At 47.5% G+C, this 18832-nt stretch overlaps 10 non-coding genes and 1 pseudogene across 10 annotated transcripts; all 11 read left to right on the top strand.

Annotated features, from left to right (window-relative positions):
* The first annotated feature begins 930 nt into the window (after positions 1 to 930).
* Positions 931 to 1121, top strand: LOC142267827 (U2 spliceosomal RNA). The gene has a single exon (XR_012733646.1). It is a non-coding gene; the product is annotated as a U2 spliceosomal RNA (small nuclear RNA).
* A 1387-nt stretch (positions 1122 to 2508) lies between these two features.
* LOC142267826 (U2 spliceosomal RNA) lies at positions 2509 to 2699 on the top strand. The gene has a single exon (XR_012733645.1). It is a non-coding gene; the product is annotated as a U2 spliceosomal RNA (small nuclear RNA).
* Positions 2700 to 4086: 1387 nt separating this feature from the next.
* On the top strand, positions 4087 to 4277 carry LOC142267825 (U2 spliceosomal RNA). Its single transcript, XR_012733644.1, has one exon. It is a non-coding gene; the product is annotated as a U2 spliceosomal RNA (small nuclear RNA).
* A 1387-nt stretch (positions 4278 to 5664) lies between these two features.
* LOC142267824 (U2 spliceosomal RNA) lies at positions 5665 to 5855 on the top strand. Its single transcript, XR_012733643.1, has one exon. It is a non-coding gene; the product is annotated as a U2 spliceosomal RNA (small nuclear RNA).
* Positions 5856 to 7242: 1387 nt separating this feature from the next.
* On the top strand, positions 7243 to 7433 carry LOC142267823 (U2 spliceosomal RNA). The gene has a single exon (XR_012733642.1). It is a non-coding gene; the product is annotated as a U2 spliceosomal RNA (small nuclear RNA).
* A 1387-nt stretch (positions 7434 to 8820) lies between these two features.
* On the top strand, positions 8821 to 9011 carry LOC142267822 (U2 spliceosomal RNA). The gene has a single exon (XR_012733641.1). It is a non-coding gene; the product is annotated as a U2 spliceosomal RNA (small nuclear RNA).
* A 1387-nt stretch (positions 9012 to 10398) lies between these two features.
* On the top strand, positions 10399 to 10589 carry LOC142267821 (U2 spliceosomal RNA). Its single transcript, XR_012733640.1, has one exon. It is a non-coding gene; the product is annotated as a U2 spliceosomal RNA (small nuclear RNA).
* Positions 10590 to 11976: 1387 nt separating this feature from the next.
* Positions 11977 to 12167, top strand: LOC142267819 (U2 spliceosomal RNA). Its single transcript, XR_012733638.1, has one exon. It is a non-coding gene; the product is annotated as a U2 spliceosomal RNA (small nuclear RNA).
* Positions 12168 to 13554: 1387 nt separating this feature from the next.
* LOC142267818 (U2 spliceosomal RNA) lies at positions 13555 to 13745 on the top strand. The gene has a single exon (XR_012733637.1). It is a non-coding gene; the product is annotated as a U2 spliceosomal RNA (small nuclear RNA).
* A 2184-nt stretch (positions 13746 to 15929) lies between these two features.
* LOC142267793 (U2 spliceosomal RNA) lies at positions 15930 to 16125 on the top strand. Its single transcript, XR_012733618.1, has one exon. It is a non-coding gene; the product is annotated as a U2 spliceosomal RNA (small nuclear RNA).
* Positions 16126 to 17512: 1387 nt separating this feature from the next.
* On the top strand, positions 17513 to 17616 carry LOC142267796 (U2 spliceosomal RNA; annotated as a pseudogene).
* Positions 17617 to 18832: the final 1216 nt, after the last annotated feature.

Below are 18832 nucleotides of genomic sequence, written 5' to 3'. Positions count from 1 at the left end.
CCCTCTCCTGGAGGAATAGTTTGCTTGCTCTTGGACATTCTAAAAGAGAGGTCATGATAGACATTGAGCTTCTGAGCTCAATTGGGGACAGTCATGGGTGATGAATGTTTGCAACCTACTGCGAAGCCTCATACCGCAATATAAGGAACGTCAAATACTAAGAAAGGGCGGCCTATGAAAGAATTACTACTTTCAATAAGTACACTTAAACGGCTAATTGGGAATAGAAAAACTGTAAAAAGCCCTCTGAGAAAGCCCCCCTCTAACCTTTGATAGTAAGCTTTTCTGTAGTCTGCCTGTTGATGTATTTTCCGTTTGAACTGTGCACAACATGAAGAGACGGAACACTGGCGGCTTGTCACAATGCCCCCCGATGACATCACAATAGCGCTGCTGCCTAGAAAACAAGCTGCGCAGAAGAAGTTGTTCTTTGGGTGGGAGGGTGGGCTAGTGGAAGGAGGGGGCAATCTCTTTTTTTCCCGGGTGGTAGGGGGATGACAGGAGAAGGGAAGCGGGTGGTGAGAAAGGTACAGAGGGCAGGGTTTGGGGGCTGGGAAGGAAAGGGAAAAGATTAGGGTTTGGGGATGATGAAAGGGCTTTCTACGGGTAAGGATGGCAAAGGGTGGCAGTGACGGAAAGTCAGGCAACCTGTCCTGTCCGTCTTTTTGTATCGTGAATTGGAAAGACTGCAAGGGGGAGGGGAGTTGCTTGCGCCCTAAAGGAGGAGTTATTCAGATTCATTGCAGTGGGCGGCGGCTGCAAAACGCACCATTCTTCTTGTTTTGGCTCTGCAAAGCAGCCTTTTCAAGGGTTGGCTTGGGTGACAAAATGTCTTGTGTAGGCGTGGGTTTGTCTCCCTCTCGCTCTCTCTCCCTAAGATGTGTCCGGCATAGGCCAGGGTGCCACTCGAGGCCCAAACCAATTCTGGTTATCGCTTCTCGGCCTTTTGGCTAAGATCAAGTGTAGTATCTGTTCTTATCAGTTTAATATCTGATACGTCCCCTATCTGGGGACCATATATTAAATGGATTTTTAGAACAGGGAGATGGAAAAAGAGCTTGCTCTGTCCACTCCACGCATTGACCTGGTATTGCAGTACCTCCAGGAACGGTGCACCCCTTCTTAACCCAGTTTCCAAAAGCAGAACTCAATTCACCTGATTCATATTAGCCCGATTTAATGAATTGGAAGAAAGCATACGTCTTCATATGCACCTCAATTTGGCCCATTCACTTTTCACACTTCCTCCTTTTGTTTTTTATCTTTCACACTTTTGACTTTCTTTATTCATCCAAATAGCAAACTCATCACCACTCAACCTGACCAACTCGGCTATGTCCCCGTGCTGCAGTTCTCTGTCTTATCTAGATCATTTGCAATTGAATGGAATAGATCCCTTTTGGACAAAGTGGATTCACCTGCTGCTGCAGTGACCACAGGTGTGATAACATCTAGAATTGGCATCTGGTGCGATCTCTCCGCTTCCACTCCAAAGAAAGTTACCTGTTTATTCCTATCATGCATTGGTTTTTGGGGTTTTCTTTGAGTAATGATGATCTCTTTAGTAGTCTGTTGGCGCCCTCTCCTGGAGGAATAGTTTGCTTGCTCTTGGACATTCTAAAAGAGAGGTCATGATAGACATTGAGCTTCTGAGCTCAATTGGGGACAGTCATGGGTGATGAATGTTTGCAACCTACTGCGAAGCCTCATACCGCAATATAAGGAACGTCAAATACTAAGAAAGGGCGGCCTATGAAAGAATTACTACTTTCAATAAGTACACTTAAACGGCTAATTGGGAATAGAAAAACTGTAAAAAGCCCTCTGAGAAAGCCCCCCTCTAACCTTTGATAGTAAGCTTTTCTGTAGTCTGCCTGTTGATGTATTTTCCGTTTGAACTGTGCACAACATGAAGAGACGGAACACTGGCGGCTTGTCACAATGCCCCCCGATGACATCACAATAGCGCTGCTGCCTAGAAAACAAGCTGCGCAGAAGAAGTTGTTCTTTGGGTGGGAGGGTGGGCTAGTGGAAGGAGGGGGCAATCTCTTTTTTTCCCGGGTGGTAGGGGGATGACAGGAGAAGGGAAGCGGGTGGTGAGAAAGGTACAGAGGGCAGGGTTTGGGGGCTGGGAAGGAAAGGGAAAAGATTAGGGTTTGGGGATGATGAAAGGGCTTTCTACGGGTAAGGATGGCAAAGGGTGGCAGTGACGGAAAGTCAGGCAACCTGTCCTGTCCGTCTTTTTGTATCGTGAATTGGAAAGACTGCAAGGGGGAGGGGAGTTGCTTGCGCCCTAAAGGAGGAGTTATTCAGATTCATTGCAGTGGGCGGCGGCTGCAAAACGCACCATTCTTCTTGTTTTGGCTCTGCAAAGCAGCCTTTTCAAGGGTTGGCTTGGGTGACAAAATGTCTTGTGTAGGCGTGGGTTTGTCTCCCTCTCGCTCTCTCTCCCTAAGATGTGTCCGGCATAGGCCAGGGTGCCACTCGAGGCCCAAACCAATTCTGGTTATCGCTTCTCGGCCTTTTGGCTAAGATCAAGTGTAGTATCTGTTCTTATCAGTTTAATATCTGATACGTCCCCTATCTGGGGACCATATATTAAATGGATTTTTAGAACAGGGAGATGGAAAAAGAGCTTGCTCTGTCCACTCCACGCATTGACCTGGTATTGCAGTACCTCCAGGAACGGTGCACCCCTTCTTAACCCAGTTTCCAAAAGCAGAACTCAATTCACCTGATTCATATTAGCCCGATTTAATGAATTGGAAGAAAGCATACGTCTTCATATGCACCTCAATTTGGCCCATTCACTTTTCACACTTCCTCCTTTTGTTTTTTATCTTTCACACTTTTGACTTTCTTTATTCATCCAAATAGCAAACTCATCACCACTCAACCTGACCAACTCGGCTATGTCCCCGTGCTGCAGTTCTCTGTCTTATCTAGATCATTTGCAATTGAATGGAATAGATCCCTTTTGGACAAAGTGGATTCACCTGCTGCTGCAGTGACCACAGGTGTGATAACATCTAGAATTGGCATCTGGTGCGATCTCTCCGCTTCCACTCCAAAGAAAGTTACCTGTTTATTCCTATCATGCATTGGTTTTTGGGGTTTTCTTTGAGTAATGATGATCTCTTTAGTAGTCTGTTGGCGCCCTCTCCTGGAGGAATAGTTTGCTTGCTCTTGGACATTCTAAAAGAGAGGTCATGATAGACATTGAGCTTCTGAGCTCAATTGGGGACAGTCATGGGTGATGAATGTTTGCAACCTACTGCGAAGCCTCATACCGCAATATAAGGAACGTCAAATACTAAGAAAGGGCGGCCTATGAAAGAATTACTACTTTCAATAAGTACACTTAAACGGCTAATTGGGAATAGAAAAACTGTAAAAAGCCCTCTGAGAAAGCCCCCCTCTAACCTTTGATAGTAAGCTTTTCTGTAGTCTGCCTGTTGATGTATTTTCCGTTTGAACTGTGCACAACATGAAGAGACGGAACACTGGCGGCTTGTCACAATGCCCCCCGATGACATCACAATAGCGCTGCTGCCTAGAAAACAAGCTGCGCAGAAGAAGTTGTTCTTTGGGTGGGAGGGTGGGCTAGTGGAAGGAGGGGGCAATCTCTTTTTTTCCCGGGTGGTAGGGGGATGACAGGAGAAGGGAAGCGGGTGGTGAGAAAGGTACAGAGGGCAGGGTTTGGGGGCTGGGAAGGAAAGGGAAAAGATTAGGGTTTGGGGATGATGAAAGGGCTTTCTACGGGTAAGGATGGCAAAGGGTGGCAGTGACGGAAAGTCAGGCAACCTGTCCTGTCCGTCTTTTTGTATCGTGAATTGGAAAGACTGCAAGGGGGAGGGGAGTTGCTTGCGCCCTAAAGGAGGAGTTATTCAGATTCATTGCAGTGGGCGGCGGCTGCAAAACGCACCATTCTTCTTGTTTTGGCTCTGCAAAGCAGCCTTTTCAAGGGTTGGCTTGGGTGACAAAATGTCTTGTGTAGGCGTGGGTTTGTCTCCCTCTCGCTCTCTCTCCCTAAGATGTGTCCGGCATAGGCCAGGGTGCCACTCGAGGCCCAAACCAATTCTGGTTATCGCTTCTCGGCCTTTTGGCTAAGATCAAGTGTAGTATCTGTTCTTATCAGTTTAATATCTGATACGTCCCCTATCTGGGGACCATATATTAAATGGATTTTTAGAACAGGGAGATGGAAAAAGAGCTTGCTCTGTCCACTCCACGCATTGACCTGGTATTGCAGTACCTCCAGGAACGGTGCACCCCTTCTTAACCCAGTTTCCAAAAGCAGAACTCAATTCACCTGATTCATATTAGCCCGATTTAATGAATTGGAAGAAAGCATACGTCTTCATATGCACCTCAATTTGGCCCATTCACTTTTCACACTTCCTCCTTTTGTTTTTTATCTTTCACACTTTTGACTTTCTTTATTCATCCAAATAGCAAACTCATCACCACTCAACCTGACCAACTCGGCTATGTCCCCGTGCTGCAGTTCTCTGTCTTATCTAGATCATTTGCAATTGAATGGAATAGATCCCTTTTGGACAAAGTGGATTCACCTGCTGCTGCAGTGACCACAGGTGTGATAACATCTAGAATTGGCATCTGGTGCGATCTCTCCGCTTCCACTCCAAAGAAAGTTACCTGTTTATTCCTATCATGCATTGGTTTTTGGGGTTTTCTTTGAGTAATGATGATCTCTTTAGTAGTCTGTTGGCGCCCTCTCCTGGAGGAATAGTTTGCTTGCTCTTGGACATTCTAAAAGAGAGGTCATGATAGACATTGAGCTTCTGAGCTCAATTGGGGACAGTCATGGGTGATGAATGTTTGCAACCTACTGCGAAGCCTCATACCGCAATATAAGGAACGTCAAATACTAAGAAAGGGCGGCCTATGAAAGAATTACTACTTTCAATAAGTACACTTAAACGGCTAATTGGGAATAGAAAAACTGTAAAAAGCCCTCTGAGAAAGCCCCCCTCTAACCTTTGATAGTAAGCTTTTCTGTAGTCTGCCTGTTGATGTATTTTCCGTTTGAACTGTGCACAACATGAAGAGACGGAACACTGGCGGCTTGTCACAATGCCCCCCGATGACATCACAATAGCGCTGCTGCCTAGAAAACAAGCTGCGCAGAAGAAGTTGTTCTTTGGGTGGGAGGGTGGGCTAGTGGAAGGAGGGGGCAATCTCTTTTTTTCCCGGGTGGTAGGGGGATGACAGGAGAAGGGAAGCGGGTGGTGAGAAAGGTACAGAGGGCAGGGTTTGGGGGCTGGGAAGGAAAGGGAAAAGATTAGGGTTTGGGGATGATGAAAGGGCTTTCTACGGGTAAGGATGGCAAAGGGTGGCAGTGACGGAAAGTCAGGCAACCTGTCCTGTCCGTCTTTTTGTATCGTGAATTGGAAAGACTGCAAGGGGGAGGGGAGTTGCTTGCGCCCTAAAGGAGGAGTTATTCAGATTCATTGCAGTGGGCGGCGGCTGCAAAACGCACCATTCTTCTTGTTTTGGCTCTGCAAAGCAGCCTTTTCAAGGGTTGGCTTGGGTGACAAAATGTCTTGTGTAGGCGTGGGTTTGTCTCCCTCTCGCTCTCTCTCCCTAAGATGTGTCCGGCATAGGCCAGGGTGCCACTCGAGGCCCAAACCAATTCTGGTTATCGCTTCTCGGCCTTTTGGCTAAGATCAAGTGTAGTATCTGTTCTTATCAGTTTAATATCTGATACGTCCCCTATCTGGGGACCATATATTAAATGGATTTTTAGAACAGGGAGATGGAAAAAGAGCTTGCTCTGTCCACTCCACGCATTGACCTGGTATTGCAGTACCTCCAGGAACGGTGCACCCCTTCTTAACCCAGTTTCCAAAAGCAGAACTCAATTCACCTGATTCATATTAGCCCGATTTAATGAATTGGAAGAAAGCATACGTCTTCATATGCACCTCAATTTGGCCCATTCACTTTTCACACTTCCTCCTTTTGTTTTTTATCTTTCACACTTTTGACTTTCTTTATTCATCCAAATAGCAAACTCATCACCACTCAACCTGACCAACTCGGCTATGTCCCCGTGCTGCAGTTCTCTGTCTTATCTAGATCATTTGCAATTGAATGGAATAGATCCCTTTTGGACAAAGTGGATTCACCTGCTGCTGCAGTGACCACAGGTGTGATAACATCTAGAATTGGCATCTGGTGCGATCTCTCCGCTTCCACTCCAAAGAAAGTTACCTGTTTATTCCTATCATGCATTGGTTTTTGGGGTTTTCTTTGAGTAATGATGATCTCTTTAGTAGTCTGTTGGCGCCCTCTCCTGGAGGAATAGTTTGCTTGCTCTTGGACATTCTAAAAGAGAGGTCATGATAGACATTGAGCTTCTGAGCTCAATTGGGGACAGTCATGGGTGATGAATGTTTGCAACCTACTGCGAAGCCTCATACCGCAATATAAGGAACGTCAAATACTAAGAAAGGGCGGCCTATGAAAGAATTACTACTTTCAATAAGTACACTTAAACGGCTAATTGGGAATAGAAAAACTGTAAAAAGCCCTCTGAGAAAGCCCCCCTCTAACCTTTGATAGTAAGCTTTTCTGTAGTCTGCCTGTTGATGTATTTTCCGTTTGAACTGTGCACAACATGAAGAGACGGAACACTGGCGGCTTGTCACAATGCCCCCCGATGACATCACAATAGCGCTGCTGCCTAGAAAACAAGCTGCGCAGAAGAAGTTGTTCTTTGGGTGGGAGGGTGGGCTAGTGGAAGGAGGGGGCAATCTCTTTTTTTCCCGGGTGGTAGGGGGATGACAGGAGAAGGGAAGCGGGTGGTGAGAAAGGTACAGAGGGCAGGGTTTGGGGGCTGGGAAGGAAAGGGAAAAGATTAGGGTTTGGGGATGATGAAAGGGCTTTCTACGGGTAAGGATGGCAAAGGGTGGCAGTGACGGAAAGTCAGGCAACCTGTCCTGTCCGTCTTTTTGTATCGTGAATTGGAAAGACTGCAAGGGGGAGGGGAGTTGCTTGCGCCCTAAAGGAGGAGTTATTCAGATTCATTGCAGTGGGCGGCGGCTGCAAAACGCACCATTCTTCTTGTTTTGGCTCTGCAAAGCAGCCTTTTCAAGGGTTGGCTTGGGTGACAAAATGTCTTGTGTAGGCGTGGGTTTGTCTCCCTCTCGCTCTCTCTCCCTAAGATGTGTCCGGCATAGGCCAGGGTGCCACTCGAGGCCCAAACCAATTCTGGTTATCGCTTCTCGGCCTTTTGGCTAAGATCAAGTGTAGTATCTGTTCTTATCAGTTTAATATCTGATACGTCCCCTATCTGGGGACCATATATTAAATGGATTTTTAGAACAGGGAGATGGAAAAAGAGCTTGCTCTGTCCACTCCACGCATTGACCTGGTATTGCAGTACCTCCAGGAACGGTGCACCCCTTCTTAACCCAGTTTCCAAAAGCAGAACTCAATTCACCTGATTCATATTAGCCCGATTTAATGAATTGGAAGAAAGCATACGTCTTCATATGCACCTCAATTTGGCCCATTCACTTTTCACACTTCCTCCTTTTGTTTTTTATCTTTCACACTTTTGACTTTCTTTATTCATCCAAATAGCAAACTCATCACCACTCAACCTGACCAACTCGGCTATGTCCCCGTGCTGCAGTTCTCTGTCTTATCTAGATCATTTGCAATTGAATGGAATAGATCCCTTTTGGACAAAGTGGATTCACCTGCTGCTGCAGTGACCACAGGTGTGATAACATCTAGAATTGGCATCTGGTGCGATCTCTCCGCTTCCACTCCAAAGAAAGTTACCTGTTTATTCCTATCATGCATTGGTTTTTGGGGTTTTCTTTGAGTAATGATGATCTCTTTAGTAGTCTGTTGGCGCCCTCTCCTGGAGGAATAGTTTGCTTGCTCTTGGACATTCTAAAAGAGAGGTCATGATAGACATTGAGCTTCTGAGCTCAATTGGGGACAGTCATGGGTGATGAATGTTTGCAACCTACTGCGAAGCCTCATACCGCAATATAAGGAACGTCAAATACTAAGAAAGGGCGGCCTATGAAAGAATTACTACTTTCAATAAGTACACTTAAACGGCTAATTGGGAATAGAAAAACTGTAAAAAGCCCTCTGAGAAAGCCCCCCTCTAACCTTTGATAGTAAGCTTTTCTGTAGTCTGCCTGTTGATGTATTTTCCGTTTGAACTGTGCACAACATGAAGAGACGGAACACTGGCGGCTTGTCACAATGCCCCCCGATGACATCACAATAGCGCTGCTGCCTAGAAAACAAGCTGCGCAGAAGAAGTTGTTCTTTGGGTGGGAGGGTGGGCTAGTGGAAGGAGGGGGCAATCTCTTTTTTTCCCGGGTGGTAGGGGGATGACAGGAGAAGGGAAGCGGGTGGTGAGAAAGGTACAGAGGGCAGGGTTTGGGGGCTGGGAAGGAAAGGGAAAAGATTAGGGTTTGGGGATGATGAAAGGGCTTTCTACGGGTAAGGATGGCAAAGGGTGGCAGTGACGGAAAGTCAGGCAACCTGTCCTGTCCGTCTTTTTGTATCGTGAATTGGAAAGACTGCAAGGGGGAGGGGAGTTGCTTGCGCCCTAAAGGAGGAGTTATTCAGATTCATTGCAGTGGGCGGCGGCTGCAAAACGCACCATTCTTCTTGTTTTGGCTCTGCAAAGCAGCCTTTTCAAGGGTTGGCTTGGGTGACAAAATGTCTTGTGTAGGCGTGGGTTTGTCTCCCTCTCGCTCTCTCTCCCTAAGATGTGTCCGGCATAGGCCAGGGTGCCACTCGAGGCCCAAACCAATTCTGGTTATCGCTTCTCGGCCTTTTGGCTAAGATCAAGTGTAGTATCTGTTCTTATCAGTTTAATATCTGATACGTCCCCTATCTGGGGACCATATATTAAATGGATTTTTAGAACAGGGAGATGGAAAAAGAGCTTGCTCTGTCCACTCCACGCATTGACCTGGTATTGCAGTACCTCCAGGAACGGTGCACCCCTTCTTAACCCAGTTTCCAAAAGCAGAACTCAATTCACCTGATTCATATTAGCCCGATTTAATGAATTGGAAGAAAGCATACGTCTTCATATGCACCTCAATTTGGCCCATTCACTTTTCACACTTCCTCCTTTTGTTTTTTATCTTTCACACTTTTGACTTTCTTTATTCATCCAAATAGCAAACTCATCACCACTCAACCTGACCAACTCGGCTATGTCCCCGTGCTGCAGTTCTCTGTCTTATCTAGATCATTTGCAATTGAATGGAATAGATCCCTTTTGGACAAAGTGGATTCACCTGCTGCTGCAGTGACCACAGGTGTGATAACATCTAGAATTGGCATCTGGTGCGATCTCTCCGCTTCCACTCCAAAGAAAGTTACCTGTTTATTCCTATCATGCATTGGTTTTTGGGGTTTTCTTTGAGTAATGATGATCTCTTTAGTAGTCTGTTGGCGCCCTCTCCTGGAGGAATAGTTTGCTTGCTCTTGGACATTCTAAAAGAGAGGTCATGATAGACATTGAGCTTCTGAGCTCAATTGGGGACAGTCATGGGTGATGAATGTTTGCAACCTACTGCGAAGCCTCATACCGCAATATAAGGAACGTCAAATACTAAGAAAGGGCGGCCTATGAAAGAATTACTACTTTCAATAAGTACACTTAAACGGCTAATTGGGAATAGAAAAACTGTAAAAAGCCCTCTGAGAAAGCCCCCCTCTAACCTTTGATAGTAAGCTTTTCTGTAGTCTGCCTGTTGATGTATTTTCCGTTTGAACTGTGCACAACATGAAGAGACGGAACACTGGCGGCTTGTCACAATGCCCCCCGATGACATCACAATAGCGCTGCTGCCTAGAAAACAAGCTGCGCAGAAGAAGTTGTTCTTTGGGTGGGAGGGTGGGCTAGTGGAAGGAGGGGGCAATCTCTTTTTTTCCCGGGTGGTAGGGGGATGACAGGAGAAGGGAAGCGGGTGGTGAGAAAGGTACAGAGGGCAGGGTTTGGGGGCTGGGAAGGAAAGGGAAAAGATTAGGGTTTGGGGATGATGAAAGGGCTTTCTACGGGTAAGGATGGCAAAGGGTGGCAGTGACGGAAAGTCAGGCAACCTGTCCTGTCCGTCTTTTTGTATCGTGAATTGGAAAGACTGCAAGGGGGAGGGGAGTTGCTTGCGCCCTAAAGGAGGAGTTATTCAGATTCATTGCAGTGGGCGGCGGCTGCAAAACGCACCATTCTTCTTGTTTTGGCTCTGCAAAGCAGCCTTTTCAAGGGTTGGCTTGGGTGACAAAATGTCTTGTGTAGGCGTGGGTTTGTCTCCCTCTCGCTCTCTCTCCCTAAGATGTGTCCGGCATAGGCCAGGGTGCCACTCGAGGCCCAAACCAATTCTGGTTATCGCTTCTCGGCCTTTTGGCTAAGATCAAGTGTAGTATCTGTTCTTATCAGTTTAATATCTGATACGTCCCCTATCTGGGGACCATATATTAAATGGATTTTTAGAACAGGGAGATGGAAAAAGAGCTTGCTCTGTCCACTCCACGCATTGACCTGGTATTGCAGTACCTCCAGGAACGGTGCACCCCTTCTTAACCCAGTTTCCAAAAGCAGAACTCAATTCACCTGATTCATATTAGCCCGATTTAATGAATTGGAAGAAAGCATACGTCTTCATATGCACCTCAATTTGGCCCATTCACTTTTCACACTTCCTCCTTTTGTTTTTTATCTTTCACACTTTTGACTTTCTTTATTCATCCAAATAGCAAACTCATCACCACTCAACCTGACCAACTCGGCTATGTCCCCGTGCTGCAGTTCTCTGTCTTATCTAGATCATTTGCAATTGAATGGAATAGATCCCTTTTGGACAAAGTGGATTCACCTGCTGCTGCAGTGACCACAGGTGTGATAACATCTAGAATTGGCATCTGGTGCGATCTCTCCGCTTCCACTCCAAAGAAAGTTACCTGTTTATTCCTATCATGCATTGGTTTTTGGGGTTTTCTTTGAGTAATGATGATCTCTTTAGTAGTCTGTTGGCGCCCTCTCCTGGAGGAATAGTTTGCTTGCTCTTGGACATTCTAAAAGAGAGGTCATGATAGACATTGAGCTTCTGAGCTCAATTGGGGACAGTCATGGGTGATGAATGTTTGCAACCTACTGCGAAGCCTCATACCGCAATATAAGGAACGTCAAATACTAAGAAAGGGCGGCCTATGAAAGAATTACTACTTTCAATAAGTACACTTAAACGGCTAATTGGGAATAGAAAAACTGTAAAAAGCCCTCTGAGAAAGCCCCCCTCTAACCTTTGATAGTAAGCTTTTCTGTAGTCTGCCTGTTGATGTATTTTCCGTTTGAACTGTGCACAACATGAAGAGACGGAACACTGGCGGCTTGTCACAATGCCCCCCGATGACATCACAATAGCGCTGCTGCCTAGAAAACAAGCTGCGCAGAAGAAGTTGTTCTTTGGGTGGGAGGGTGGGCTAGTGGAAGGAGGGGGCAATCTCTTTTTTTCCCGGGTGGTAGGGGGATGACAGGAGAAGGGAAGCGGGTGGTGAGAAAGGTACAGAGGGCAGGGTTTGGGGGCTGGGAAGGAAAGGGAAAAGATTAGGGTTTGGGGATGATGAAAGGGCTTTCTACGGGTAAGGATGGCAAAGGGTGGCAGTGACGGAAAGTCAGGCAACCTGTCCTGTCCGTCTTTTTGTATCGTGAATTGGAAAGACTGCAAGGGGGAGGGGAGTTGCTTGCGCCCTAAAGGAGGAGTTATTCAGATTCATTGCAGTGGGCGGCGGCTGCAAAACGCACCATTCTTCTTGTTTTGGCTCTGCAAAGCAGCCTTTTCAAGGGTTGGCTTGGGTGACAAAATGTCTTGTGTAGGCGTGGGTTTGTCTCCCTCTCGCTCTCTCTCCCTAAGATGTGTCCGGCATAGGCCAGGGTGCCACTCGAGGCCCAAACCAATTCTGGTTATCGCTTCTCGGCCTTTTGGCTAAGATCAAGTGTAGTATCTGTTCTTATCAGTTTAATATCTGATACGTCCCCTATCTGGGGACCATATATTAAATGGATTTTTAGAACAGGGAGATGGAAAAAGAGCTTGCTCTGTCCACTCCACGCATTGACCTGGTATTGCAGTACCTCCAGGAACGGTGCACCCCTTCTTAACCCAGTTTCCAAAAGCAGAACTCAATTCACCTGATTCATATTAGCCCGATTTAATGAATTGGAAGAAAGCATACGTCTTCATATGCACCTCAATTTGGCCCATTCACTTTTCACACTTCCTCCTTTTGTTTTTTATCTTTCACACTTTTGACTTTCTTTATTCATCCAAATAGCAAACTCATCACCACTCAACCTGACCAACTCGGCTATGTCCCCGTGCTGCAGTTCTCTGTCTTATCTAGATCATTTGCAATTGAATGGAATAGATCCCTTTTGGACAAAGTGGATTCACCTGCTGCTGCAGTGACCACAGGTGTGATAACATCTAGAATTGGCATCTGGTGCGATCTCTCCGCTTCCACTCCAAAGAAAGTTACCTGTTTATTCCTATCATGCATTGGTTTTTGGGGTTTTCTTTGAGTAATGATGATCTCTTTAGTAGTCTGTTGGCGCCCTCTCCTGGAGGAATAGTTTGCTTGCTCTTGGACATTCTAAAAGAGAGGTCATGATAGACATTGAGCTTCTGAGCTCAATTGGGGACAGTCATGGGTGATGAATGTTTGCAACCTACTGCGAAGCCTCATACCGCAATATAAGGAACGTCAAATACTAAGAAAGGGCGGCCTATGAAAGAATTACTACTTTCAATAAGTACACTTAAACGGCTAATTGGGAATAGAAAAACTGTAAAAAGCCCTCTGAGAAAGCCCCCCTCTAACCTTTGATAGTAAGCTTTTCTGTAGTCTGCCTGTTGATGTATTTTCCGTTTGAACTGTGCACAACATGAAGAGACGGAACACTGGCGGCTTGTCACAATGCCCCCCGATGACATCACAATAGCGCTGCTGCCTAGAAAACAAGCTGCGCAGAAGAAGTTGTTCTTTGGGTGGGAGGGTGGGCTAGTGGAAGGAGGGGGCAATCTCTTTTTTTCCCGGGTGGTAGGGGGATGACAGGAGAAGGGAAGCGGGTGGTGAGAAAGGTACAGAGGGCAGGGTTTGGGGGCTGGGAAGGAAAGGGAAAAGATTAGGGTTTGGGGATGATGAAAGGGCTTTCTACGGGTAAGGATGGCAAAGGGTGGCAGTAACGGAAAGTCAGGCAACCTGTCCTGTCCGTCTTTTTGTATCGTGAATTGGAAAGACTGCAAGGGGGAGGGGAGTTGCTTGCGCCCTAAAGGAGGAGTTATTCAGATTCATTGCAGTGGGCGGCGGCTGCAAAACGCACCATTCTTCTTGTTTTGGCTCTGCAAAGCAGCCTTTTCAAGGGTTGGCTTGGGTGACAAAATGTCTTGTGTAGGCGTGGGTTTGTCTCCCTCTCGCTCTCTCTCCCTAAGATGTGTCCGGCATAGGCCAGGGTGCCACTCGAGGCCCAAACCAATTCTGGTTATCGCTTCTCGGCCTTTTGGCTAAGATCAAGTGTAGTATCTGTTCTTATCAGTTTAATATCTGATACGTCCCCTATCTGGGGACCATATATTAAATGGATTTTTAGAACAGGGAGATGGAAAAAGAGCTTGCTCTGTCCACTCCACGCATTGACCTGGTATTGCAGTACCTCCAGGAACGGTGCACCCCTTCTTAACCCAGTTTCCAAAAGCAGAACTCAATTCACCTGATTCATATTAGCCCGATTTAATGAATTGGAAGAAAGCATACGTCTTCATATGCACCTCAATTTGGCCCATTCACTTTTCACACTTCCTCCTTTTGTTTTTTATCTTTCACACTTTTGACTTTCTTTATTCATCCAAATAGCAAACTCATCACCACTCAACCTGACCAACTCGGCTATGTCCCCGTGCTGCAGTTCTCTGTCTTATCTAGATCATTTGCAATTGAATGGAATAGATCCCTTTTGGACAAAGTGGATTCACCTGCTGCTGCAGTGACCACAGGTGTGATAACATCTAGAATTGGCATCTGGTGCGATCTCTCCGCTTCCACTCCAAAGAAAGTTACCTGTTTATTCCTATCATGCATTGGTTTTTGGGGTTTTCTTTGAGTAATGATGATCTCTTTAGTAGTCTGTTGGCGCCCTCTCCTGGAGGAATAGTTTGCTTGCTCTTGGACATTCTAAAAGAGAGGTCATGATAGACATTGAGCTTCTGAGCTCAATTGGGGACAGTCATGGGTGATGAATGTTTGCAACCTACTGCGAAGCCTCATACCGCAATATAAGGAACGTCAAATACTAAGAAAGGGCGGCCTATGAAAGAATTACTACTTTCAATAAGTACACTTAAACGGCTAATTGGGAATAGAAAAACTGTAAAAAGCCCTCTGAGAAAGCCCCCCTCTAACCTTTGATAGTAAGCTTTTCTGTAGTCTGCCTGTTGATGTATTTTCCGTTTGAACTGTGCACAACATGAAGAGACGGAACACTGGCGGCTTGTCACAATGCCCCCCGATGACATCACAATAGCGCTGCTGCCTAGAAAACAAGCTGCGCAGAAGAAGTTGTTCTTTGGGTGGGAGGGTGGGCTAGTGGAAGGAGGGGGCAATCTCTTTTTTTCCCGGGTGGTAGGGGGATGACAGGAGAAGGGAAGCGGGTGGTGAGAAAGGTACAGAGGGCAGGGTTTGGGGGCTGGGAAGGAAAGGGAAAAGATTAGGGTTTGGGGATGATGAAAGGGCTTTCTACGGGTAAGGATGGCAAAGGGTGGCAGTGACGGAAAGTCAGGCAACCTGTCCTGTCCGTCTTTTTGTATCGTGAATTGGAAAGACTGCAAGGGGGAGGGGAGTTGCTTGCGCCCTAAAGGAGGAGTTATTCAGATTCATTGCAGTGGGCGGCGGCTGCAAAACGCACCATTCTTCTTGTTTTGGCTCTGCAAAGCAGCCTTTTCAAGGGTTGGCTTGGGTGACAAAATGTCTTGTGTAGGCGTGGGTTTGTCTCCCTCTCGCTCTCTCTCCCTAAGATGTGTCCGGCATAGGCCAGGGTGCCACTCGAGGCCCAAACCAATTCTGGTTATCGCTTCTCGGCCTTTTGGCTAAGATCAAGTGTAGTGTTGTTCGAAGAGGTGGTTTAAGCTCCAGGCCACCTTAGTACAATGATACAATGCACACTGGAAGGTTGCGCTTGCTAGTACTCTGGGTGGATAGTATATTCATCTAGTGGAAAACATGGCCCTACCAGGATCGAGGCTATTAGACTGAGTAAGGATGGGGGGCTATGGTACAACGTGCCCCAGGACTGACGACCCTGGAGTGAGTCTGAGCTTGCTGGCTTGGGACCCCGGCAAGCCTTGGGCTCTGTAGCACACCGTACCTTGCCTTTTCATACTTTTTGAGCATATTACCCTATCCCGGCCTTCTGGCTAGGAAGGGAATTTTTATAATCCCGGTCGGAGGTCTGGTCAGCTTTGGGCTGAGAAACTAACACCCGGTTGGAGGTCCGGGTCAGCTTCGGCTGAGAAACCAACACCCGGTTGGAGGTCTGGGTCAGCTTCGGCTGAGAAACCAACACCCGGTTGGAGGTCCGGTTAGCCTTGGGCTGAAAAACCAACACCGGTTGACGGTCCGGGCAGTTTCGGCTGCGAAACCAACAACTAGTAGCTCTCTACTCCACTTGGGTAAGATGCCTGGGTGGACGCTGGGAGCAACGACAAGGCTCAACCAGGCTTCGGCTTGGGGGAGCACCGAAGATCCCTGACCCTTGCTGTGGCCTTCTGGCTCGGAGGGACGGGGTTGATTTTTGGGGACCCTCTCCTCACGGTGGGGTCCACACGAATCCTAGCCTTTGCACTGTTTTTGGTGTGACTTCGGTCATGCATTTTTTGTGGTGCTTTGGAAAGCTTCATTAAATCAAAATCTGTTCTTATCAGTTTAATATCTGATACGTCCCCTATCTGGGGACCATATATTAAATGGATTTTTAGAACAGGGAGATGGAAAAAGAGCTTGCTCTGTCCACTCCACGCATTGACCTGGTATTGCAGTACCTCCAGGAACGGTGCACCCCTTCTTAACCCAGTTTCCAAAAGCAGAACTCAATTCACCTGATTCATATTAGCCCGATTTAATGAATTGGAAGAAAGCATACGTCTTCATATGCACCTCAATTTGGCCCATTCACTTTTCACACTTCCTCCTTTTGTTTTTTATCTTTCACACTTTTGACTTTCTTTATTCATCCAAATAGCAAACTCATCACCACTCAACCTGACCAACTCGGCTATGTCCCCGTGCTGCAGTTCTCTGTCTTATCTAGATCATTTGCAATTGAATGGAATAGATCCCTTTTGGACAAAGTGGATTCACCTGCTGCTGCAGTGACCACAGGTGTGATAACATCTAGAATTGGCATCTGGTGCGATCTCTCCGCTTCCACTCCAAAGAAAGTTACCTGTTTATTCCTATCATGCATTGGTTTTTGGGGTTTTCTTTGAGTAATGATGATCTCTTTAGTAGTCTGTTGGCGCCCTCTCCTGGAGGAATAGTTTGCTTGCTCTTGGACATTCTAAAAGAGAGGTCATGATAGACATTGAGCTTCTGAGCTCAATTGGGGACAGTCATGGGTGATGAATGTTTGCAACCTACTGCGAAGCCTCATACCGCAATATAAGGAACGTCAAATACTAAGAAAGGGCGGCCTATGAAAGAATTACTACTTTCAATAAGTACACTTAAACGGCTAATTGGGAATAGAAAAACTGTAAAAAGCCCTCTGAGAAAGCCCCCCTCTAACCTTTGATAGTAAGCTTTTCTGTAGTCTGCCTGTTGATGTATTTTCCGTTTGAACTGTGCACAACATGAAGAGACGGAACACTGGCGGCTTGTCACAATGCCCCCCGATGACATCACAATAGCGCTGCTGCCTAGAAAACAAGCTGCGCAGAAGAAGTTGTTCTTTGGGTGGGAGGGTGGGCTAGTGGAAGGAGGGGGCAATCTCTTTTTTTCCCGGGTGGTAGGGGGATGACAGGAGAAGGGAAGCGGGTGGTGAGAAAGGTACAGAGGGCAGGGTTTGGGGGCTGGGAAGGAAAGGGAAAAGATTAGGGTTTGGGGATGATGAAAGGGCTTTCTACGGGTAAGGATGGCAAAGGGTGGCAGTGACGGAAAGTCAGGCAACCTGTCCTGTCCGTCTTTTTGTATCGTGAATTGGAAAGACTGCAAGGGGGAGGGGAGTTGCTTGCGCCCTAAAGGAGGAGTTATTCAGATTCATTGCAGTGGGCGGCGGCTGCAAAACGCACCATTCTTCTTGTTTTGGCTCTGCAAAGCAGCCTTTTCAAGGGTTGGCTTGGGTGACAAAATGTCTTGTGTAGGCGTGGGTTTGTCTCCCTCTCGCTCTCTCTCCCTAAGATGTGTCCGGCATAGGCCAGGGTGCCACTCGAGGCCCAAACCAATTCTGGTTATCGCTTCTCGGCCTTTTGGCTAAGATCAAGTGTAGTATCTGTTCTTATCAGAACAAACTGAGCTAGCTACACTTGACGAGATACGATCAGGGAGACAAGCTCCGAAGCCCAGCCGAGACCGAAAGAGGGAGATCGGACGGAAGAAGAGCTTGGCAGAAAGAAGCAAGAAGACGAAGGCTCGGAGAAGACTTGGGGAGACCAGAGGAACTTCGAGGAGGAACACAGCGGGAGAAGACACCCGGAGAAGAATCCAAGATCCAGCTCCGGGAACTCAAGCAGGAACCAGCCATGGCAAGCAAGCCAAAGAAGGCAGCCAAGAAGGCTCAGGACCCAGGGACCTCCAGGAAGGCTCATCCAGAGGCTTCTTCGGCCCAAGAGGCCCCTACCTCCGACGCCAGCCGGCCGGAGGGAGCCCGGACGCCGCCTGAAAAGGCTCCAACCCTGGAGCCTTGGATGCGGCAGACGGTCGCCCTGAAGCTGAAGGCGGTGGATGGTAGGTTGCCGGACATGTCCAGCGACGTGTTCTGCAAGAAGATGATTCTGGATCAGGGCTTCTCCAGGGCGGAAACCCTGAGTGTCCAGACCTTCATGACTGGCATTTTTCTGGTAACCTTTGCCACGGTGAATGCCTGCAGGAGATACTGGGAGGCGATGAACGCAGCGATGCCGGACTCCCCTTTTCATTCTTTTTTAGGATCCTGTCCTATACAGAGGGATGAGAAGAGGATCACGGTCTCCATGCGGAACCCGCACACCCCAGGAAGAGACATCTCCACGTTCCTGGGACGTCTCTGCACAGTGGTGAGGGAGCCATCCCACATCCTTAACGGCAACGGATTCTGGACGGGTAAGTGGTCAGTAACCGTTCGACTCTACAGGGAACCAGCATCCGAGGATGGTCTCCAGCACCTGCCCCCGACATTCTCTCTGGGAAACTCCTTTGGTCTCATCTACTACCCGGACATGCCACACAACTGCAGGAAATGTGGCGGGAAAGGGCATTCGATGAAGACCTGCAAGGAGGACGCCTGCAGGGTTTGCCGGGTGACAGGACACAGCTCCAAGGACTGCCCAAAGAAGAAGACTTGCAACCTATGTGGACAGGCGGACCACCTTTACAAGGACTGCCCACAGCGGGAGAAATCCTGGGCAAGGGTTGCCGCGGCGACCCAGTATCGGGTAGTCACAGCTTCGTCGACCAAGGCAGCTACTACCAAGGCCACAGAGGCCAAGGACAAGGCGGCCAAGAACCCAGCGACCGTGGCTCCAGCCGATGCCCCAGCAGCCACGGAGTCCAGGGAAAAGAAGGGTAAGAAAAC

The sequence above is a fragment of the Anomaloglossus baeobatrachus genome, unplaced genomic scaffold (genome assembly GCF_048569485.1).
Source record: "Anomaloglossus baeobatrachus isolate aAnoBae1 unplaced genomic scaffold, aAnoBae1.hap1 Scaffold_2970, whole genome shotgun sequence".
Lineage (NCBI taxonomy): Eukaryota > Metazoa > Chordata > Amphibia > Anura > Aromobatidae > Anomaloglossus > Anomaloglossus baeobatrachus.
Note: the sequence above shows the minus strand (reverse complement) of the source record. Positions and strands in the feature narration are given on the sequence as shown.